Source organism: Ixodes scapularis, unplaced genomic scaffold, assembly GCF_016920785.2.
Source record: "Ixodes scapularis isolate PalLabHiFi unplaced genomic scaffold, ASM1692078v2 PGA_scaffold12__126_contigs__length_90152505, whole genome shotgun sequence".
Classification (NCBI taxonomy): Eukaryota; Metazoa; Arthropoda; class Arachnida; order Ixodida; family Ixodidae; genus Ixodes; species Ixodes scapularis.
This window is the reverse complement of record NW_024609838.1, coordinates 36,504,118-36,528,831: the sequence shown is the minus strand read 5'-3', so window position 1 is coordinate 36,528,831 and position 24,714 is coordinate 36,504,118. Positions and strand designations below refer to the sequence as shown.

Below are 24,714 nucleotides of genomic sequence, written 5' to 3'. Positions count from 1 at the left end.
AAGGATTGTACAGTGAAGCGCATGTTCTCGTTTACCGTTGACTTGCGAAAGTGACGGTACCCCATAAGATACAGCAGACCACAGGTTTATGGCCGCCATTAGTACGGTAAAAAATAAACTGCCATTTGAGTCACCAGATGGCATTGAATTCCGGAAAGGGTCTATTGTCGACACTCTTTGAGCACCTCACCGGCCAAACGAAAGAGGCCCCACAGAGCAAATTTGCGACAGGTTCGTGGCGTGCTTCGCCCAGTGGCGCACGCTTCAAGCACGGTGCTGCAAAGTAAAGCGAGCGCCACCGGGAAATGTGCGTCGTTTGTTTGTCGCGGGTTCACTTCAAGGAGAGTGAACCCGTGAGCGAAACGTTAGGGCTATATTTTTACATTAACCTCTTTTTTTATTTTGTATATTCCTCTTTCCTCTTTTTGTCCCTTTCCCAGATCCACCAGGTAGCGACTCGCCCCATGAACGGAGGCCCACACATCTCCTGGTGCCCCTTTCTTCTCGTCACATCAAACATAAACAAACAAACAAACAAACATGAACGGCATCGCTCTTTGCCACGTGCCGTCGGCACGCTTCGCTCTTTGCCAGGTGTCTGCACCGTTGGCCTGCACGACGACAGCCAGGATGTCGTAATTGGTTGTACCGCATCTACATTGTTAAAGGATTAGTAAAAGGGGAAGGCGCTCGGGGAGCGCGAGGAATTTTGTCTGAACCGCCACCTCGACTAGATGTCTCCACATCGGGCCGTTCCACGGCCTGGAACCACGCTTGACAACTCGGTGCGTTGTGCCTTACCGGCCACCCTTCGTCATTGGTAGTCAGCTCAGCATAGACTCTAGATCAAGTATAAGACAAGGTGGCGTTATGTGCGGACCAGGGGCATTCCTTCTTAAAGGGGTCATGAAACGATTTTCTTACTTCTTCCTCCTTAGCTTCAATCCTCAACTCAAATGGGAATTGTGAAATCACGTCGTCATTCGGCACCGGTGCGATGATTCCTAGCTTCCACCGTGCTTTTTATGCACACCATAGAACTTGTCATTCGCCAGTGACGATAAGTTCCGCCAGGGCACTCATTGGCCGCGAACGCGAATCCAAATATTCGTCGAGGGATTGATTGTTGACGAGCGCATACGTCCGAGTGACGCAGTTCTCCTGTCCAATGCGTGAGCTGGGCTCGGCTGACGTCAGGTTGGAACCGCTGACGCGCTTTGGGAACCGCGGATGTATCATTGTGAAAAGGCGGAGAGCTTTCGATAAAAAAAGGTACGAAATAGTCCGCTTTCAAGTGTTCGTACCGAAAAGGTGGCTTCTGACTTCCTACCCTCTTTCTTTTGGCCAACTATACTTTGTTTCAACTTTGGTCCGAGCGCGGCCGATGTTATGTGCCGAAGGGCCAATCAAACAGCGAAAGAGGCACAACGTCATGGCGTGCTCTCTGCAGTTGATAGGACCAGCCGGTATTCGCCGTCTCTTTGTGCGTGCTCCACCGCCGGCTAGTCTTATCAAGCGCAGAGAGCACGCCATGACGATGCGCTTTTTGCGGTGTTTGATTGGCCCTTCGGCTCATAACATCGGCTGCGCTTGGACCTAAGCAGAAACGAAGTATAGACCGACACACTGCTTACAAACAAGCACGCGCTTGCCCACACCAGGTGAGGGCATTGCGAAAGCGCACAAACCAGATTCCCGTGAGGTGAAGCCTCTGCGCATGCACCGTGGCGACAACAGCGCCACCGCTGAGGAGCGACGTCAGAACCGCGTGTTGGTCTATAAACGATATGCGATTTGTAAAGTCCCAATTTAAAATCATTCATCCCAGCCCAAAATTCGTTTCATGGCCCCTTTAGAGATAAAATTTTGGTCGTCTGTATGGTGGTATTTGTTTGGGTCCAGCTAGCAGGCATGAAAGGTAATTGCGCTACTTTCCTGTGATCCAGTGACTTTAGGTTGGGCATGCCCACGATTTGCCCACGTGTACTTACACTCTAAGAAAAAATGGAGGAAAAAAGTAGCAACGGCGCGTCTTCCTCCCTTCTACTGACGCGCCCCCAAGCGGACACGAGAAAAGGGGAGGAACGAAACGTTTTTCTCCTTCTCCAGGCAGACGGGAGAAAGCTTTCGCCCTCCCGACTCATCTTCTTTCGGTTTCGTTTCTCGAGCAGGTCGCGCACGTTGTTTAATAAATAGCTGTTGAGTTGATTGAGCTTCAGCGGCAGCGAATGCCACCTGTAATTCCGTCTTCTAGTCTAAACGTGCAAAACATTTCGGTTGCATTGACGTTTTTATCACTAATTTTATCAAACGAGCAAACGAAGCCGCTAGAAACAGCGAAGTTCCGGAGCAGTGCCAACGGCGCCACGTACACTGGGGGATGGCCATCTCCGGATTTCGGGACTCGCGCGGCACGGAACTACAGTAGCGAAACCACGCTGAACTGTGTCGACGTTTCCGACGTTATGGAAACCCCAGGAACTGCGTCCAATACAGGCAGGTTTCGCTGCCGGCTGCCTGGGTGCCTTCCCTGCTGAGTTCGGTTCTGTTTTCCGATGCCGAGTGCAACCGGCGTTCAACGTGGTTCTGTGTTTGTGCGTGTCAGCAACGTAGCTGCAACATCGTGATGGCAGTGTTGTGGGTTGTGAACAGAAGACTGGAATTATCGCCGATGTTACCGTGTGTTCGCGTATCAGTGATGTAACAAGAAGATGAGATCGTAAACTGTTGGGCATTGATGCCGCTGGTCGGGCCGTGATCGGAGGGGGCCGGGTGTCGCAGGTTGACATTCCGCTTTATATTAAAAAGTTTAACACCACTTGAGGGATTACGTGCGATCTATCAACGTGCGGATAGTCATGGAACGCTGGTCTGAGCAGTAGAGGCTCCTATCGTACAGTGGCCAATGTAACTGTCGGACTTGTCTCGTCCCCGAGAGCGATTGCGCTCTGGGGCAAGGACTGAACAGTACGAAATTGTGACGAAAAGTACGTATATTTACAGTGTGGAATTTCGGCATTAAAGAAACAATAGTAGGTAAAATCGAAAAAAAAGAAGCTACCCTTTATTTTGCTGTTTAAATATACTACGGTTCCTGGAGGAACTGCCCTCCAAGTGGCGCGCTGGGACGAGCGCTAGAAGTTTTCGGGCTCGCCACGGCGTAGCTCCGTACCTGCCGCAAGTCGCGGCTTTGACTGCATTCAGGTTGATCGAAAAGCGATTTCTCAGCCCGTGAAGCATCACTTCTAGCTGAGTGAATATCCGCTCTACAGAGATTAATTCAAGACGGCAATTGCAGCTTTGCGCGAACAGCACAAATAGAAAAAACAATAGAAATACAGGCTACGACGTGCCGTGTGGGGAAACAAACCCATGGCTTCGAACCGCATTGGAGCGGCTTGATTTATTGCCTTTCAAGTAATTACGGCATGATGGAGCGTTTACTTTTTAATAAGAGATTCATCCCCTGAGCCATTCAAAATACTCTCAGAGGTACGACATTGCGGGGAAAAAATCAACATGCTGGCAATATATTTTTATTGCTTAGGGAGTCACCGAAAAGTTCCGTACGTTCAAAACGACCAGTATAAAAGGCGGAAACTCGGAGCAGGGGTGTAGTGTTCGGGTTAGTGTGGTGTTCCATTGTATTGATATTTGTGTGCGCCGTGTATGTGCTCAATGTCTGTTCACCTGATGCTTGTAATAAGCGTAATGTGTGTGTAGTAGAGGATCTCAAGCCAGGGGGGTAAAGGTGGGTGAGGAGGAGTGGCAAATCCCGTGCGCCGACATCCTGGGTCCCGAGTGAACAAACGCAAAAGAGAGCGACAGAACACGAGAGAAAGAAAGCAACGTTGCCATGGTAACGCGAAGAGTGAAAACTCTTAGCAATATAAACAGTGATAATTTAACGTTGTAAACTAAATTATGAGCTATTCTAACGCTTATAAAAAGCAATAAACTCATTACGCTGCATTAACTTCCCTTCTGTCGAAATCTCGGAAATCTGGTGGTTGCGCAGTTTCGTATTCCTCAACCGCGCCCAGCCGCGCCCCACTGGCGAAGCCGGGTATATGGTTTAGTTTAGCGTTAACGCGAGGCCGTACATCTGCGCGCTTTTCAAAAAGAAAGCTTCGAAAGGAACGTGAATATCTTTCCACCGGTAAGTTCGTGAACTGTTGAAGTTCACGAAACTGCTCTGATGATGTAACCGTGTTTGGGACCCAGAAGGTCTGCCTGCATGATCCGCCGCTTGCGGCAGCCAGAATGTATGGGAAAATGGCGGACCTTTTCCTCTAGAGTTAGTATGTATGATCTCTATGTCTCAAGCGGAGTAGTTGCCTGAGAGAAGCAAATTATTTTGTTGAAGAACATGAATTGGGCGGTACCTAGCGCCACCTAGCCTAGCTACTTGCAATTACTCTGCTTGACCCCGCCATCTGGTGGCTAGCGATTTAACCTTCTTTCACGCTACACGATAGACAGCGGCTGCGAGTTTGTTCTTTCGAGAGCGGCGTTTGGTTTCGCGGATTGAGTTTGCCTTTCTCCGTGATGTGCGGTTGACGAAGGAATTGTGACTCGAGGAACACCAAAGGTAAGACGCAAAGTGCGCAAACTAACTGGGTATCGGTTGTCTCTGTTTAACATCGCAGTGCTGTCGACGAGAAGACTGAGTAGCTGCTTTCGAAACGCAAGTTTCTGTACCTGTGGGGGGAATCTGGCTTCGGAAATAAACACAGTTTGGGGGGAGCTGGTGTTACACTTTTATTTGCTGCTCGTCTCGTCCCGTACAAGAGACGTAGCGTCCTCGTCAAGCCTTATTGGGCTCGATTTGCTCGATTTGGGGTCGCCATATTGAGATGCAAGCGACGGAGGAACTTTGCTCCCCTGCTTCAGGGAAGAAAGTTTCTCCCTTTCTAAAGGAACATAGGTTGCAAGACCGCTCCTCCCCTAAGGGAGGACTATCCATACCCTTTTTTCTAAGAGTGTACCCTGACCTTGCCTTTACGTAGCAACGGTGAACCCACCGGTGTTTTGCACGGACAGCCAAAATGGGTGTTCTCACGCTTTGCCCACATGAATGCTAACTTTGCCCTCAAATAACGGAAGGGAACCTTCTGGGGTATTACGCGGACAGCCAAGCTCGGCATGCCCACGCTTTGCCCAGATGTACGCTAGATGTGCCCTTACATAGACGAGGTAGAATTAACTATAGTATTGCACGGACAACCAATTGGGCACGCCCACGCTTTGCTCACATCTACGCTAAATTAGCCCTCGGATAGCCGAGGCGAAACCTATCGAAAAATGGCACGGACAGTCAAGTTGGGGATGCCCCCGTTTTGCCCGTATCTACTCTAACGTTGCGTTCACATAGCCGAGTTGAATCCATTCAGAGTATTGCACGGATAGCAAAGTTGGGTATGCACACGCTTTGCCCCCTTCTACACCAACTTTAACATAACCGAGTTTAATCCACCGGAGCATTGCAAAAACGGCCAAATTAGATTTTTTTTTTGTTACGTGGGGGTGGCTTTTAGCTATAAATGTCTTATATCTATGCTACAAGGCCTGTTGTATGAGTGAATTGAAGCAATATTTTGTGATAATTGTTGTCATGCAGCCACTTATGGTAACTAGTGGTTGCACTGTGTTGGAGACCTGCAGCTATATGTAGGCGAGTGCGCTCAGTCTGTAGGCCAGGACGAGTCCATATAAGGTGACGCACATCCGCTTCCGTCGCGTCTAGAGGACACGTGGGGCATGTTGCCATTCGTGTACCGAGTAGAGAGCTCCATGGGCAGGCTACAGCCGGTGTAAGGACCACCCCAGCCCTCAGTCTCCGAAGCACAACTTCCTCCACCCTGGTGAGATGGCGGAGGAGGGAGCAGACACACGGAGGGATAAGAGCGCGTGTGTCCTGCCGGAGATTGTGTTTACGGGCGTGGAGGAGGGGAAGGGGTTCAGAGAGGAGGGGGAGGAAAGAGAGATCGAGATCAGATGGAAAGTGAGCTTGTTGATCCGCTGCAAGGTTGTATTGGTTCGTGGCATGACCTTGAATCCGGTACACCTTAATGCAGGTCGAGGTATTGCGGTGAAGGGTGTGTATCCTTTGACACAGTTACATTACTTTGAAAACCTTTTTGAGCTCTTTAAAGGGAAGCTACGGAGCTTCTTGAAAAAAATGAGTTAGAAGTGAATTCTAGTGTATTTTTACCTCGTGAACCCGAATAACCAAACCATTTGCCGCGTAAGTATTTCTAAACGCAAGAAAAACGCGAAAGATAGTCGCTGTACGTGACGTCATCGACGGATCTTTTGGCTTGCCAAGGCTAGGGAGGCGGGGCTTCAGCCCTATTTTCAGATTGCTCTTATGGCCCTCCGGCGCGTCGCATTGAAATATAATTGTGATATCTGTTATTCTAAAGGCCAAATGAACGCAATTCAAGCGTTTTTTCTCAAATGTAGAAGTGCCCCATCTTCCCTTTAATTGTCGCTAAGGAGTTTGTAAAAATGTGGAGATGGCGGATCGTCGGCAGCTTGGTGGTCACTGCTTGTAGAGCGTCGTGGATGGCCTGTAGTTCCATGGCAAGAGGGTCGGCTTCCTGAGATATATATCGCTGATGCCTCTGGATGCAAGTATGTGTGGAGCTGAGGAATGAGACTCGGCCACCGTCTGGGAAGATCGCTGCATCCGTGTAAACTTGACAGCGGTCGTCATGATGGGTTTCGGGGCAGAGACGTTCCGAGGGTGTGCCCCACTGATCGCGACGTCGTACTAAGTCGGGAATGCCCCCGCTTTGCCAATATGTACACTAACTTTGCCATCACATAGCCGAGGTGAAGCTAACCGTAGAATTGTACAGACAGACAAGTTGGGTATTTCCACGCTTGACCCATACCTACACCAACTTCACTCTAACATAACCAAGGTGAACCTACAAGAGCATGGCACGAACAGTCGAGCTTGTCATACCTACGCTTTGCCCATATGTGCACCAACTTTGCCCTCACATAGACGAGGTGGAGCTAATCGGAGCGTTGCAGGGACAGACAAGTTTAGGTATGCCCACACTTTACTCAGACCTTCGCTAACGTTTCTCTAGGACAGCCGGGGCAGCTCGAATGGGTATATTTCAAGATACCCCATTCGCGTTTCTTTTTTCTCATTTCGCCCCATTCTCATTGAACCTTCTCGTTCAGACCTTCACAAAACATCTAATCTTTTTTTTTTTTTTTTTCGTATTTCGGAGTATTCGGATCTGATTCTATTCGCTGTTGGTCCGTTCGCACTTGGTCCCGTTTGCACTACGACCGCTGCGCAACCTACGAGCCATCAGAGCAAATTTACGACTGCGAACATACGTGATACTCCTGTTGAGCGCAGTGAAGCCCGGTGCTTAAAATCACAAGACACTCTTTCAGCGTTCGATTGGCTTCGACGGCTCGTCCGCTCCAGTTATTATAAAAAGAAACAGTATATTCGCGTCTCCAGCTCGACGCTCGCCCTCCCGCGGCGGAAACGGGAAGCGCTCTAGTGAGGGTCCCCCAATTCTCCTGCTCAGCGGGCACGGCGGAACTGCTCGCGATCATGGCTCGCGAAACGTCGTTTCCGAATGCAAAAAACACTCGTCATTGTCCCAACGTAGTGCTTTACAGCCGCTATGGGATGGTACCTTGTTAGAATTGAAGCATTGCGCATAGAAGCAAGCGCTGTGCGTTTGCGCTAGAGTTGCGTGCCCCACGTTGTGCGCGCGCCTCATCGCCATGCGCCATCCAGGAACGCAATTTTGGACTCCGCGCACGCGCAGTGTGCAAAACGCAAAGCTAACGTAAACACGCAGCGCTTCCGTTCGCTCGTATACGCAATACTAAAACTGACCACTGTTTCATTGGCTTCTAACACCAACGAAACATGCTGCAGTGAGCATACGGCGCAAGCAGGTAGGCGTTCCTTCGAACTGGAAAGACTGAGATTGGCAAAACGACGGAGCGTAAAAATGAAAGTAACTAAAAGTTATAAAAAAACAACTAATCATTTAAAAAAAGTTGTTGTTTTTAAGTTTATTTTTTTTTTTTTTACTTTTCGGCATTTGGTCTCGAAAGATATTGGCGGCGACTTTGGACGTTTTGCCGATTTTTAAAAGTCGCGACTTTGATAGCAAAATATACTTTACCCACAATTAATGTAATTTTACATGGATTTTTCACATTAGCTAAAATGTTTTCATTGATTTTAGACTTTTCTATTTTATTACTTGGTAATTAAAAATGCTGTAATCGGCACCGATGATGATATTTAGCACTCTTTTGATGGTCATATTTGTTCGTGCGTTTAAGATTAGATCATAAGCAACAACTTATATTAGAGCTTAAAAATTATGTATTAATATATCTGAATTTTAATATATTAATATTAATAAAAATCGCGGCAATTAACGCCAAGATCACAAAAATACGCCATTTAACCATAATAGTCTTTCCAGAAATGTATAACTTTTTGTTTTTCCTTGTAGCATATAAAAAACCATGACATCTATACCAAGATAGAGAAACAGTCAAACACTGGATGTAATATAAAGTCCTGTGCGTCACGCGTTGCCTATAAAATACACATACACACACTTCAGCTGTCTGACTCGGATACCGTCTTTGGGTTGTTCCGGTGAGAACAGCGTTTATTAATTTAAACTTTTTATGGACATGTTGTGCAATATGGAATTATTCTATTATTCTTATGCTGGGAATAATGTTAAACCAATTAATTATTTAAATACCCAAAAATTCATTAAAAGGCCCGCAGTTCATTATTTCCCATGACAATTATTTGAGCGAGAAAGGGCAGCGAGAACGCACAAATATCAGGACAGATTTTTTCAACAACTACAAATTGTCACGACCTTTCTGGAACGTGGACGAAGGGGGCCGAAGCACCCGCCGAGGAGAGACGACACGCAGCCTGGTTGAGGGTGGACGATGACTGACCGGAGCAGCGTGTGCTCAACGGTGTTTATTGGGTGAGGTGAACAATGTTGCCCGCCGAGCCAGGCGGCCGCAGACGGGCGGACTGGAGGGGGGCGCCACTAACTTGTTACACAAATATAAGCCTGGATCGAACATGTATGTTACAAAATAAAGTTTCCGCGAACAACTTCTCTAACTAAATAATTACGATATGAGACACATCTTCAGTTAAGAATCCAAGATCAAGACATATCGAGAAATTAAATCCAAAATAGACGTTAGTTTTGGTTTCGCTCCACAATTAAAATGTGCATCCTTGCGTAAATATTACGCTAAACACCGTTTTTGTTTTCAGGGTAAAGAGGTGACCTGCGCTCATAACACCCTAGCTTCCCCGTATTACCAGAAATAATTTCTGTCGCTCAGAGAGTCCATCACACTAGACAAGCTCAACAGCAGCACGCATCTCCGACCTTCGCTATAAGAGCCATTTTGAAAAATGAGTAGCACCGCCTATAGTTAGTTCGAGTCGCGAATAGGGAAGAAAAACCACCCTAAACTGAACCGAGACAAAAAGGGACGTCTGGAGCGGTGTTTCTACACAAAGGCTCACTTCGTGCTTGATTGTCCAGCGCCCGTGACCAGTGGCGGGGGTGATTTGATTAAACTTTCTCGGGGATATGCGGTGATCAAGTCACAACACTGGCTCCTAAAGCCCTCCATTTATTTTATTTCTGCTTTTTAGAGGAAGAAATTCGAAGGACGGAACAAGAACGGTAAACGCGGGGGATCCAACCGAGAAGCACGTTTTGAGAATGGTTCTTTTAAGAAGGACCAAAATAGAAGGTCGAAAAGAAAACAGGCTCAAACGATAACAACCCGCTCGAACGTATACAAGAACATTGCACGGGTCCCCCAAGTTTGGCATGCCCACACTTTTCTCACACCTACTTCAAGATTTCTTTAGGATAGCCGAAATCTAACATACCGGAGCATTGCACAGGTCACCGAAATTGGGCATGCCCACGCTGTGCCCAGTAGGCACCAACCGGGGCTTCGTAGGGGCCGACCTATCCCACATTGCCGAAATGAGCACGACTTGGGCCCCTCGTCATGTGCTACCTGGGCTGCACCGGCAGCTTTTGCTTTGTCTGCTTTGAAAGCAATATCAATATTTTAGTCTTTGAATAAAAAAAAAGTTCAAAACAGCTGAAAAACTTGTGTAAAGAAAGAGGAAGTCTGTATAGGTACGTACCAAAAGGAGGGACGAAAGGGTGCTTTGCTTCCAGCTTGTACCAGTTGTTGGCTTCGTCTTCAATCTCGTGACCTAGGGCCATTAGGTGACTGTCGTTCATCTTCTCGAGGACTTCCCAGATATTCTCGACAGGGTTCAGGAAGAGGGCGTCAGCGTCCACGTATAAGACCGCATCCTCCATCGGAAGCATGTCCTGCAAAGAATGCCGTGGAGAGCTTGACATCGAATAATACACCACTGAGTTGTGTGAGTACGTCTCTCCGCTTTTGAATAGTTTCAAGCTGTAATGGACCCAACGGAATTCGAAATCCTGATAAGTATATTAACTGTATTTTATTTCATTTCATTTCATTTCATTTCATTTCATTTATTGTTCTCTCAGGGCCCGAAGGCATTACAGAGAGGAGTGGGTTTTTTTTTAGAGCGCAGCTCTTAGGGGCCCGTTTCCAGCCTGAGCGGCGTCGGCGTCGCCGTCGCCGTCGGCGTCGGCGTCGGCGTCGGCGTCGGCGTAACCGCGCCCCTCCCTCTCCTCCTCCTCCCCCTCCTCCTCCTCTTCCTCCCCCTCCTTCTCCTCCTCCCCTCATTGTGTAGTATGGTCCGGGCGGGTCACGTGACCTCGGGGGGAGGGGGTCACATGACCCGTTTCCAGTCTGTGCGACGTCGGCGTTGGCGTCGGCGTCGGCGTCGCCCCTCCCCCTCCTCCTCCTCCCCCGCCAAGGTCACGTGACCTCGGGGGGTGACTCCCCTCCCCCGCCGGTCACGTGACGGCCCGCCCAAGGTCATGTGATCCCGTCCCCTCGAAGTCACGTGACCCCCCGGACCTCTGCCCTCCTCCTCCCCCTCCTCCTCCTCCCCTCATTGTCTAGTTAGGTTCGGGGGGGAAAGGGTCGCGTAAGAGCACAGCTCTTACGCGACCCTTTCCGGCTTGAGCGGCAAGGAGGAAAGCAGTACGAAGGTGGAGGAGGGGGGGAGGAGAGACGAGGAGGCGGAGGCGAGGGGAGGGGATTAGCTTGAAGGACGAGGAGATGGTAAAGGAGAGGGAGGGGGAGCAGGAGGGGAGGAGAACTAGCAGGCATGATCACGAGGGAGGAGGAGGAATATACCCTCCACTCCTCCTCAAAAGCTGCGCTCCAATTCGGCGTTACAGGAAGTTGTAAATGGCTTTCACTTTTTTTAACGGAAACATATGAGTATAACGATAGATAAGGCAAGACATAAAACAAAAGTTATTGAACATCAAAAAACTTAGTAATGGCAATTTTAAAATCAGTAGCATCAGTTATCGAGACTATGGGTGCAGGAAGGCGATTCCAATCTATTGAGGTCTGAGGGAGAAAGGAGGCATTGAAAGATGAGGTGTTACACTGGGGGACGCCCACTTTTAGATGGTGATTAGTTCGTAGCGAAATGTAAGATGGTTCTAAGAATAATGTTTGACGAAGTGTTGAATTAGAGTGAAAAATCTTCTGAAAAAGACAAAGCCGGGATATTTTCCTGCGAAGAGAGAGGTTAGGCAAGGAAAGGAATGCTTTCATGAATGTGACGCTGGATGTGCGATGATAGTTCGAGAGAATGAAACGAGCGGAACGATTTTGTATGGACCCAACAGCGGATGAAAGGGTGATACCGGGGTCCCAGATAGAGGCTGCATATTCCAGTTTAGTACGGACTAAAGTCTTATAGATTAGAAGCTTTAATTAAACAGGAGTAAGCGAAAGGTTTCTTTTGAGGTAACCTAGTAAGCGATTAGCGCTGTTAGTGACATATTCAACATGTAAATTCCAGGAAAGGTCATTGGTTAGATGCACACCAAGATATTTATAGGAAGTAACAGAAAGTAGGGGGGAGTTAATGATGTTGTAGGATGGACAAGTGTTATTATGCCTGGACACTCTCATAGATCTACATTTAGATGTGTTGAGTTCCATATGCCATTCTGAGCACCATTGTGTGACGTTGTTTATATCAGTTTGAAGAACAGAAATGTCAGAGTCGTTAATAATTTCCTTATAAATGACACAGTCGTCAGCGTACAAGCTGATGGAAGAGGAAACATGCATAGGAAGATCGTTAATATAAATAAGAAATAGTAGTGGACCGAGCACAGAACCTTGAGGAACACCAGAGTTAACACTTGATAATGATGAGTTAGTTCCGTTGGCGCAAACAAATTGAAAACGATTTGTTAAAAACGATTCTATCCAATTGAGTATGTTGTTATCTATGTTTAAGTTACGAAGTTTATGGAGAAGGAGTACATGGGGTACTTTATCGAAGGCTTTGGAGAAGTCAAGGAATATGCAATCTGTCCTGGAACCCCGGTCGAGAACGACGTGAAGGTCATGGGTAAAAGTTTGGAGTTGTGTTTCACATGAATAGAATTTTCGAAAACCATGCTGTGCTGGGTGAAAAAAAGAGTTCGAGTCTAGAAAGTTAATAACTTTCTAGACTAAGAACTTTCTAGACGTTCTAGAAAGTTCTAGTTAAGAACTTTCTAGACGTTCACGTGTAACTGTTTGTCTGGTGATTGTGGTGAGAATGAAAAATAGTCTCAACGTTTAACATGAAGTAATGGTGCTCAGATGTTACGATTGCGAGCTTGAAGAGGGTCATAAAAGCTAAAGTTTTACAAGGCGATGAACAATGTATGTTCTCGAAAAAAAAATCAAGAGTGTAGATACTCGTTTTATAGGTCACCATCACCAATAGTGACAGGAAACAAAAGCTGTGATGATGATGATAATGTCTAATCATTGACGCAATTTAAAGGCATGGTACAATAGCATTTGTTGTTTCCCTAAATATTGCATAGAATAAACTCTTGACGTTCATAACCTGCAAAACATGCGCTCGCTCCTCGCGTAAATGAAGTAGCGCAAAAACAAATGGGAGAAAAGCGTCCAGCGTTCACAACCTCAGCTCGCAAACAGGTATGGTCTCCTGCACTGCTATACTGGGCCCGTTTGATCGAAGCTGGTTAACTTTAGCCGTGACAGAAAGTTAACCACCCTTCCCTACTAAGTACGTACAAGCACCTAGCGAAATTCTAGAAGAGCTTAAAATTGATGGTACCGTATATATGCAAGCCTCATTGGCAAACAAATTTAATACACATATTTTGCTATGAGGTGCCTGTGAATTGTCGACCGTATGTAATACCCATCTGTTCTGATATTAAGCTAAATATTTTGAGAACCAACATTGAAATAGAAGTCTGCAATGTGCTAATGTCCATAAAAATAACTGCGCATATGGTGTTGATGATATTAAGGTTATCCCTATTAAACCAGTAATGAAGCTAGTATTGCCTCCTCTTGTTGAGATTTGTAATAAAATAATGGTTTATGGTATATTTACAGAAAAAAATTGCAAAGGTCAGTGTCATTTACAAGGGAGTCACATATGAGAACCTTAATAATTACAGGCCCACATCTGTAGTGTAACTTTTTTTCCAAGTTGTAGAAAAATAATTAATTGAAGATTTTACACGCTTTCACGGTTAAAAATATCATATATAAAAACAGTTCATTTTTCAAAAGGAGAAATAAAACTGAATCAGCCCTAATTGATATCGAAGATAAAATCATTATTAATATAGAAAACTATGCATATATCATTGAAGAATTTCTAGATTTCAGAAAGGCGTTTGATTCAATAAAACATGAACTTTTACTGAGAAAACTATCGACGTCCGGAATTAGAGGTAAGGCACTAGAATTAATTCGCAGCTATTTATATTCGTGTTTTCAATAGACGGTATTTAATGGGTTTGAGTCTCAACTCGCACCCATAATATACGGCGTCCCGCAACTGTACATGCTAGGACCACTATTATTCTTAATTTATATAACGTCATTGTTTATATATCCAAATCACGTGATACTATTTAATATGATGATGATACCAATTTCTTTTTTTTTTCAAGTGGAAATCTGGATCCGCTAAAGGAATTCCAAATAGCTGGCTCAGAAAACTATCATTGTGGCTAAAATGTAACCAGCTTAATCTTGACACTAGTAAAACAACATATGTATTGTTCAGATAAAAATTTAAGAAAAAACACTTCACGATCTTTGAACATTTTGTGTTTTTTTTAGGGGGAAAACATTTGAAGTCGTAAAATACCACAAGTTTTTCGGCGTGTGGTTTGAAGAAACGCTCTGTTGGACTGCACACATTGAAAAAAATTGGGGTTGATATTTTAGGAGCAATAGGAACATCAAACAAACGAAGGATTTACTACCAAAAAGATTGAAACTGCAATTATATTATTCACTTATCTACTCACGCCTACAGTACTGTATACTAGTATGGGAGCTACAATGCAAAAAAAAAAGAAACACAAAGTATGCATTTTGCAAAACAAAACCGTTCGATTTATTAAGGACGGTAAAAGGTACGACCAATCATTTCCGATCTGTCGGAATTATAGAAAAAACTGAATATAGAAAAATATCCTGCTCCTTAAATTATCCATTTTTATTTTTAATTCAATTATAACAAAAAAATAATTTTTCATATTTACTATAAAACCTCAGCAAGTTACAGATTCAGAAGCGCATAATACACGTAACCTATGTTCGACCTAATTACTGTACACAGCACCTGACATACCTCGTACCAGATCTACTGAACACACACTCAACTACAGCAGAAACGGCCCAGGCACACATTTCGATTTTTGTTACAAAAACATAGAGTATTTACTAAGCCTCTCATGATCTGCAGTTAGTACGAAGTTGACAGCTATGTGTTATCGTGTATATTGGATTTTGAAATTCCTGTATTTTTGCATAATTATTGTTTTATATTCCCCTTTCTCCTACGATTGCTGTAAGAAGGGGTTGGAGCCTCGTCAGAAGGAAACTTGTCTTCTTTTGCACCAGCCCCCCAGACCCCTTCTTTGTGTCTGAGATAAAGGATACATACGTATGGGAATCTCCGTGACTAAGGCAATAATCCGATCCCCATTGATCCATCATTAACTTTAGCAAAGAAAAGGCGGAAAGGAAAAGTTCCACTTATCCACTTCATATTGCACATAAAAAAAGCGCTTCTTGGTCAGCGTTAAGTGCGATTATACTTAGGTTACGCAGTGCCAATAAGCTTGTTTAAAGTTAGAAACATTCTAGCCCAAGATCGTTGCACGGTCACTTTAAGCTCTGCTACTGCGGAAAAAGAAATGTATCCTCGAGGGAGTAGTTCTTCAAAGCTAGCCCGTTTTCGGCGGTACATTACACCAAAACCTCATTCTGAGACCGTGTTGTGACGCAATCCAAGTACCCACCGGGAGAAAAAGTCGCTGTGTTGCACAAGGCTTGAAGAGTTTGTTCCACTTGTCTGGGGAACATGACCAAGCGCAGGTCATAGGTGATCCTGGCCAAGACACTGGCTGGCCACAGCATGATCTGGGCGACCAGAATAACGAAACATCACAGTATATGCAGACTGTCCACGCAAGCATGTAAAAAAAAAATCTAGTTTTTTTTTATGGTATGCTTTCTATCTAAATTTAACGAGATGTAGTTATGTAGAAGTCAACATTTATTTTATGAGGTAAAGATCAGATTTCATATACTGAGACTGGCTACTTCGAAATCAAGAAATGAAAAGGACGCGTGATGTATGAACTATACAACGAGGGGCCGTTGAAGATACCGTCGGCGGCGATTGATAGGCAGTTCAGCGTAGTTAGCAGACGAGCGTCGGCGCGACGCAGCAGGCTCCTCAATGACGAAGCATCGGCTCACGACATCACGGGGTGCATCAATAAGGTGCCAAAACATAGCCCAGCGGGCGTATAACGTCACAACTTCAAACAGCAGTCAATAGATAGGGAGCAGGGCGCGATAAACCTTCTCTCTTCGCGCTTACTTTAGTTACCAAAATAAGTTGCTCGCAATACAAGGCCACTAAGAATTTAAGGCCTTACAAGCACCCACGGAAGATAAACAGAACCCACGGAAAACTCATTAAAGCGTGCTCGTGACACACTCTACTGCTGAATAAATTTGTACTTGTCCTGATCATTCGGATAAACCAGAAGAGTACTTAAATGTGTGTGTCGTGTGTGCAGCCACATTCTAAAACCCCTAAAGCATTGCGTAACATGAAGACAATTCATTACGCACGTATAATGTATACACGACAAATTCTTAGCTCCCCGAGTTCTTTTTTTTTCACATTGATAAAGACAAGTTTGAGGTTTTATGTACGGTCGCTGGTTAACCTCCTGGCCAATCTTTAACGACTCTCAGAGTGACTTGCTGCAGCAAAGACGTGTGGTTCGTCTTATGGTGACTGGGACCACTCTTAGGCGCTGTGAATTACCCTGTCTTGAAGAAGCTTGATGTTCTCCTCATCGGCGTACAAAATCAGTCTTAGGGGAGCTCTTGAGAAGGCGACGGCTGACTTGAGATTGGCCATGGTCAGCTCCAAGCTGCCCGCGCACGTTATCACTACCAACGTCACAGGTTCCCTGCGTCAGTTCCAAAGTGTGTTCCCTTTGCTTACAGAATCACTCCATCAACTTTTGGTACGCGGTGCATTCATCTCTTTAATTCGCATATCATCCCGGTTCAATTCGGATGAACCTTGTGCCGGCACGCTGCCGTGCCATCACAGCTGCATAATAAACGTTAATATATTAAGCGAGGATGAGAGTATTTAAACATAAAAATGTACAAAAATTGTAGATTTTATAAACAAAAAACAAAAAAATTACATATCCACAACCAAACCTATTTTCCCACAGAATATGGCTGCTCAATCTAATCTTTTATCTATTGTAAAAGCAGCACGTTTTATGTCTTAAACCGTTGAGTTTATACTATTGGAAAATTTTTGAGTTTCATCTTTTAGGCTTTGGCTTTCTTTGTGAATGGCCCTTGCCTTACGGAGGTTCTGATAATGTCATTCCTACTGGATTTTAGAGAACTTGTATCGCTGTTTTCTACAAAAACGTAACTGCATCTTAAAGTTATGCTTTTTAATGATTAAAAAAGTAATTATCTAGAACTTAAGGTGATTTGCGTGCCGTTTTTTTTATTTTGCACCTGTGATTTATTTATAATAAGTAACACAATTTTGTGAGTGTCTTTATGCTTTGGAATGCATAGTGAAGCCTTGGAAATTAATATATAATTAGGAAGAAAGTTTTAGTGGAAAGTACAGGGTGTCACAACAGAAAATTCACACGGTCTTTTTTACCGAAAAAATAAACTAGGCATCGCCGAACGCTCATTCTACGCCCAAAGGTAGCACTAGTGGTCACAACCAGATGCCAAAGTTTCAGCCCTATTCGATAACTTAATCAAAAGTTATAAGCTATTTTCTGAAAATTTCAATGGGAAAATGGCAGCCGACGGAGTTTTCGAACACATGGGGCTCTATAGCACCAGAAACCGAAAACGGGCAAAAATGGGCTCAATTCTCCCATTGAAATTTTCAGGAAATCACTTACAACTTTTGATTAAGTTATCGGATTGGGCTGAAACTTTGGCATCTGGTTGAGATCTCTAGCTCTACCTTTGGGCGAGGAATGAGCGTTCGGCGATGCCTAGTTTATTTTTGCGGTAAAAAAAAAAAAAACATGTAAATTTTCTTTTGTGACACCCTGTACTCTTGGAACCGGTCGGAAGGAATGGCCTTACTGTGAATATCTATTCGGAAATAGCTTTTGTTTGAGAAAGAAATATTTTAAATCTAATCGAGGATTAAAAGTCTGCGTTAAAAATATGTCTGCATAGTGTATTTGAGTAATATCGTGTTAATAAATAAATAAATATTAAGGAACCTCCATCTTGCCTTGAACCATGGTTCACGCCTTTTTACGCTTGAGTGTTACCGACTGCGTTGCAACCGCTTGCGACTGCTTACGACGGGAGAGCTCAGCGGCGCCATCTATCGGGTTGCCCCGAAACACCTCAGATCTGCGTAAGCTTGCTGTTATCGCCTGGAGGTTCTTGCAGATGAAATGTATGCACTATCTATGAGATATGGTTCCTCATTGCTTTGTCAAAATTATCTCAAGCCCAAGGTGGAAAACTAATGTCGCGTTAAAATCGGAAAACATAATGAGCTGGGAAGCGTCACAGGGCGAGCCGAAAGGTGCGGTTGCGAAATACTTAATCACATTTTAATGCAAATGTGGGAAGCCGCCTTTAGGCTTTGCAGCCGCAGCCGTACTGCGCCGGCCAAATTGCCATTTGCTGCGGAGACACTATCGACCACGTGCGCGACCAAAAGCATAGCTGTGGTCGACCTTTCACGATTGGCGATAATAATAATAATAATAATGATAAGTATATTGGAGTTTTTTTTTATGATCATGCAGTGCTGTCTCAAGAAGTGATTGTGTGGGAAAACAGGCAGTCGATAAAATAAGCGAACATAAAAAGAACGACACAAGCAAAATACACCCAACCGACTTACACCGTCATTACACAATCCTATAAAAGTTTTTGTATGACTGCGGAAAACTACAATGTGCTAATATAACAATATTTTTTTATCAAACAAATCCACACAAAAGCAACAAATATTAGCAAAAAAAAAAAAACAGCCAGAAAAATAAGATTACTAAAACACAAGGCCAAATAATGTTTGTGCAACTATATCTTATAAGTTTCTCTACGAGAATATAAAACGCTAACCATTAAATTTAATACATTAAAAATATTACTCTAAAAGTGCAAAGAAAATTCGAAAGGACAATATTTAACGTTCGTAGAGACTTAAAACCAAAATCAATGCTGAAAGGCACAATCTAAAATTCACAGACAGGTAAAACCCACAGCTAACCTAAACGATACTTTTAGAATTCATAGAACCTGGAAAGCACAAACATTGCCAAAAGACACAATTGAAAAGATATCAGGTTGGAATGTTCATGATTTTGCAGAGGAGTACTGGTCCTAGTCTGACAAAAGTATACTCACACAGACCGCCACTGATTCAGAAACTTCGTTGTCGGGGTAACATTGCGAGGATAAAAGGGGACTTTTTTTTTTTTTTTTAGACTTGCCTCCGCAACGCTTGATGACGTAATTATGGGATAAAAACACCCACCTGACGACAGTCGAGCGCGGCTCATGGATTACATAGAGAACTGCGTGAGTAGTCGACTTCGGCTCATGACAATCAATGTCTCGGCGGACACTTGGGTAATGGCTTGTATCCAACCACAGCAGTGATCAGAATAGTCCAACTCTAACAACGCCTGAGCTAAGCACGGGTTTCCTACTTTGCCAACCCCAGCGCGTGGCAGAGGCACTAGGCCACGTGGCCACTTGTTCTCGCTCAGAGCTGAGGGGACGAACGATGTTCATATTTCTCGAATTTCTTTCGCGACTGCCATTGCCCAGAAAGAAAAACTAAAGCAAGTTTATTCAGTTATTAACGTAAGGGAGGGACTCTAAGTAATATTTAGCGAAAGTAGAAAAGTCGTTTACTGCGTCCTTTAAAGCCAAAAGCAATGCCGAAAGACAGTCTGAAATTCATAGAGATGTAAAACCAAAAACGAGAAGCTAAAATGCACAATTCAGAATTCTTAGAGGCGCCAAACTAGAAACAATTCCAACACGCTCAATATGACGTCTTGAGCGGGATGACAGTCTACGTTAATTATTAAAGTTAAGAGGAATGTCAGACTGTCTACTTTGACGGTGTTGGTTCCATGACGCAATAGAGAGTTTTAGTAGATCGTGTTTCCAGTCCACGCTAATCGTAGCGGGAGCTCGCGCTGCCACTTCGATGCATGCTCTGAAGCGCGCGCTCGTAGCGGTATCGGGCCTTAGAAAACGATCGACTAAAACTCCCTACTGACTCACAGCTTTCAATGTACCTTTTACACACGCCCATAAAATTGTTGGTAGCAATCAATAATCCCGGACAGGACGTCACAAAGTGAAAGAATAATGGACACTGGAACAACTCGTCGCCAATGGAAACGATCTCAAGGTAGACGGACTTCCGGCTGTCTAAACGTGAGTACCGCAAATATGGTACATTAAAACATGCATTACTATTTTTTTCTAACGACAGGCTGGAGCTTAGTAAGTTAGATTAAAATCACTGGATCCTCGGAAAGAACTGCATAGCTGCCCCTCCCCAGTGAAAAAGCCATTTGTATGAGACTTGTGTCCAATGAACACATGAAGCATACAATATATATAAGAACATATAAGAAACTTAAGAAACTTCTCATAAGTTTTTGATATGTTCTTATATGTCTAATAGAGTTTTTGTATAGTTCTAATATGGTTCTTATATGGTTCTTATATGTTCTTATATATTTCGTATGAATCATATGTTTTATTGGACACAGAAATGTCTCATAGAAATGCGATTTTTTAATCTGGCTCCGCCTCTCCATTATAGGTGAGCTGATCCAAGTTCCCGGTAATGGGTTGCGTTGTAAAGGCAAGTCTTGTATAGACCCTTCTCCAGGCGATCGCCAAAAGAACCAAGAAGCGCGGGATCTGTTCAAATATTTCAGATACTCTTGTAAACCAAAATGTCTCCTTCAAGACGTTAAATCGTGGAGCCGAAAGCCCTCGTTAAACCTCCAACTTCGCTGTCCGTGTAGCGTTTATGCTTTCTAGTACTGGTGATAAAGCAAGCTCGACAGACTTGCAACGACGGAGCGACCGGAGGTCGCTTGGGAAGCAAGCCGCGGTTTATGTTTGCAAAGAGTAAAAAGGCCGAGATTTCGCTATCCACACACAGGCGAAACAAGCGGACAGGTTCTCTCCGCCACCACGCGGCGTTGGTGCTTGGCGGCATTGAAAAATAAATTTAATCTCTTAAAATAGGCAGAACCGACCTCATGAAGCTTTAGAATCTCTCCTAAAATAAACAGAACAATACCATTATAAGAGATCTGGATAAATAAGCAGATAGACCGACCTCAACACGCTTTCGGTACACTGTACTTTCGGCGCACGCGTGACGCCGCCATGAATTTGGTTCACAGAATGCTGCAGTGCACGCGACGGTTCGTGCTATCTCGTGCTCTGCACGCGCACAACTCCAGCGAGGTTGGCTCACGCGCAAAAACACTAAAGTTCCCTCGATGCATTGCTGTAGCGGTGGCGTAGACAAACTGGCTGGTGACATCGGTCTTAAATTGGCGAGGCACGACGTCTGTAAAATGAAGCTCCATAGCGATCTTGGCGCGACCGTTCAGAACGACACTTTCGAAGCTTGGAAAATCTGAAAGGACCAAAATGGCGATTGCAACAGAAACCAATCAGCCAATCACATTGCGAGGTTTTGGTCGTCTGCATCTCAGTATTTCTTTGTGTCTTGCTAGCAGGCAGGGAAGGTAATGGCGTTTGCTTTTTCACGATCCAGTTACTTCAGGTTGGGTCATGCTTAATCAATAGAGAGTTTTAGAATAGGGGCCCCCAAAGCTTGGGGGCCCCAAAGAAATAGGGGCTCACCACTGCGCATGCACAGAACCCAAAATCTGTTTGGGGCTTTGGGTTGGCGCTTGGGGTCGTGTTGCGTCGGCATACATGGCGGCGCCCTTTCTGCTCGCTTCGGAGCAAATTCGTCATGGTCGCTGCAGTATTAGCCCATTTCAATGCCAATGAATAGTGCAACCGGCTTTCGCTTTGCTTAATCTCGCTCAAATCACAAAGAATGAGCGGTGAGCTCGCCCCATCTTAAAGATCGTCCCCGATTCTGGCCGTTTCTAAGCCTAAACATACGCGGTAACCGTTGACATGGCAACGTAGTGCTACTCCGTGGCTCCGAGTAGATTTCGTTCGTGGCACGATACCTGCATCTTGAAAACAAGTTTTTCAAGGCTTCACAGTCGCTCCAGCTCAGATCTAAATAGTGCAGCTGCTCGCAGAGTATGCGCGCTCGCGTTCGTCTCAGTTTTGGCATAGTTGAAGGGCAAAATCTTCGGCTGCATATGGTCAAAGCGCACACGAACGCCCAAAAAATTCGAGAACGAGCCATACCTAAAACAGCGCGCAAGCAAAGGAGGAAGAAAATAGAACACAGGAAAGAGCGCTGACTCCCAACTTATGAATTGTTAAAGAAAGAGAAAGAGGAAGCTTCAGACATGAAGCCCACGCGCACGCACAAGGTATAAAGAAGAAAGAATAAAAACATATAAACTACTAAGTTGCAGTAGAAAAGGAGAAAACTGACATTATAAGGTCACGACGGAAAAAAAGATGATAAAAAAGAAGAAAACAACAACGCGGTCTTCATATCTGAAGCTTCCTCTTCCTCTTTCTTTCACAATACATAAGTTGGCAGTCAGCGCCCCTTCCTGTGTTTTGTTATCTTCCTCCTTTGCTTGTGCGCTGTTTTAGGTATGTCTTCTAAGTACCAGCTAGCTCAACTCTCTATGTTACTACGAGAACAAGCGCCAAATTAGAGCGCTACGGATTGGATTGTTTCGGCTACACCCGAAGCGGGATGGCCGAACGAGTCGAGGCCGATCCAAGGCCAGAAGAAAATGACGGAAGAGAAGGCTCCCGCGCGCGTTCGCTTCTTGATCGACGATGACATTTATGTGCTACGCGAAGTGTACGCCACTAACCCATTCCAAGATTCCAGGAGATGGACTTCAATTGCCGAAAGGGTCTCCGAAGCAATCGGAAGAAATTTCGCCACGCGGGCCATCCGCGACCGGGTCGACCTGCTGCTGGCACAGTTTAATACAAAGCACAGATTTCCCGGTGACTTTTCGTAAAGTTACGTTAAAACGAAATAAAAAAAAGACAGGTCTGTGTGAACGAGCTTTTAGCCACGGAGTAGCAATACGTCACCATGTCAACAGTTACGACGTATGTTTAGGCCTAGGAACGGCCAGAATCAGGTACGATCTTTAAAATGGGGCGAGCCCACCGCTCATTCTTTGTGACTTGAGCGAGATTAAGCAAAGCGAAAGCCGGTTGCACTATTCATTGGCAATGAAATTGTCTAATACTGCAGCGACCATGACGAATTTGCACCGAAGCGAGCGGAAAGGGCGCCGCCATGTTTGCCGATACAACCCGGCCCCAAGCAATTGGGCGCCCCACGCTATTTCTTGAATTTCACGTTGGGGGCGCGAGCCAACCCAAAACCCCAAACGGAGTTTGGGTTCTACGCATGCGCAGTGCTGAGCCCCTATTTCTTTGGGGCCCCAAAGCTTTGGGACCCCCGGTCATAAAACTCTGTATAACTGTGCTGCTGCTTCAGCTACAGGATGGGCTAAAAGCAAGCTACACCTACCAACGTCGTGCCTGTGACCGGGGAATGGCCCGTCGAGTTCGCAGATAATTCCACTGGCGCACATGATAGCTTGGTATTTGAGGGCGTGCACTCTCTTGCGACCAGAAAAGTAAATCTTTTGATTCAGAGACGGTTGGCAGATGGGTCTTGCTATGCCGTTCCAACTGGTGTTACCCTCCCAGTTATTTGAACCGCAAGCCACAATAAAGTGTCGTTTCAGCGCAAATGTTTTGCGTTTTAATCATTTTTCACTGTTAAGAAGTTCGTTCGTTGTCCACAATGGCGCTGCATGCGAAAAAGGCGAACGTGCCGCGTTGCGTCCTCACAAACCCTATTCTATAAGCACGCTGCGCGAGGTGTCGTTGCGTTGGGTACCCCAAAGCGTTGGGTTCCCCAAAGCGTTGGGGCCCCCTATTCTAAAACTCTCTAATATTAATACTTATACGAGTTGAATTATAGTGTATAATAAAATAGATGCGTTTTGACAAACAGAGCGTCTTTCTTCATCGCTTCGAAGTCTCCCTTTTACAGTAGCTGTACCAACCTGCCCTGTGTAGAGCCAATGACCCGAGGTGGTTCGGTCGGGCGTTCCTCGTCAGCGCACTGGCACTCCGCATCAGGCGCCCAGAGATACCAGAGACTTGCGAGGAGAACCAGACTCCCGATGACGAAGAGGGCGGGTAGTGGGCGTCGACAGAAGGATGTTGCAGCGTGCATGTTTAAGTTATACAGTGGCGCTCGAAACGTCACGTACTTTTCGAATTTGACGCGGGTTCTACTTGACACCTATAACCTTTCTTAGCACGCTGCATCGCACGACATTCAGACGCCTTTTGTCTGATCCAATTCTTGTCCAACGTTGAGTCTAAAAAATAAAAAAAATATAGAGAAATGTCCGACGGTTGGGGGTCGTTGAAGTGAACGTAAGCATTTTCTAAATATGACGCAATCGAGACGCTGATATAGCTTGCAGGTTCGGGCATTATCGCCATGAGGCGATAACGCTCGATTTAAAATGGGTAAAAAATAAAGAACATTGTGCCGCACCTACGCCTTCAGCAAACCGGATTTAACCTGCTGTCTGCAAAGTTTGGCCCGCATCCGCCGGTCTTATTATGGACATCTGCGAAGAAATTCTCGGGTTATCCCGAATAATAATCCGGTATCTAGAGATGATTTTCGGGTATCTGCTGATACCATTCTGTTATTTTGGTTAGAGCTGTAGGTTATAATCATCTCGTACACGGGTCTGGGATAAT

At 45.0% G+C, this 24,714-nt stretch overlaps 1 pseudogene; it reads right to left on the bottom strand.

Moving 5' to 3' along the window:
* The window catches only part of LOC115323957, a 41,008-nt pseudogene extending 16,836 nt beyond the window's left edge, over positions 1–24,172 (bottom strand).
* Positions 24,173–24,714: the final 542 nt, after the last annotated feature.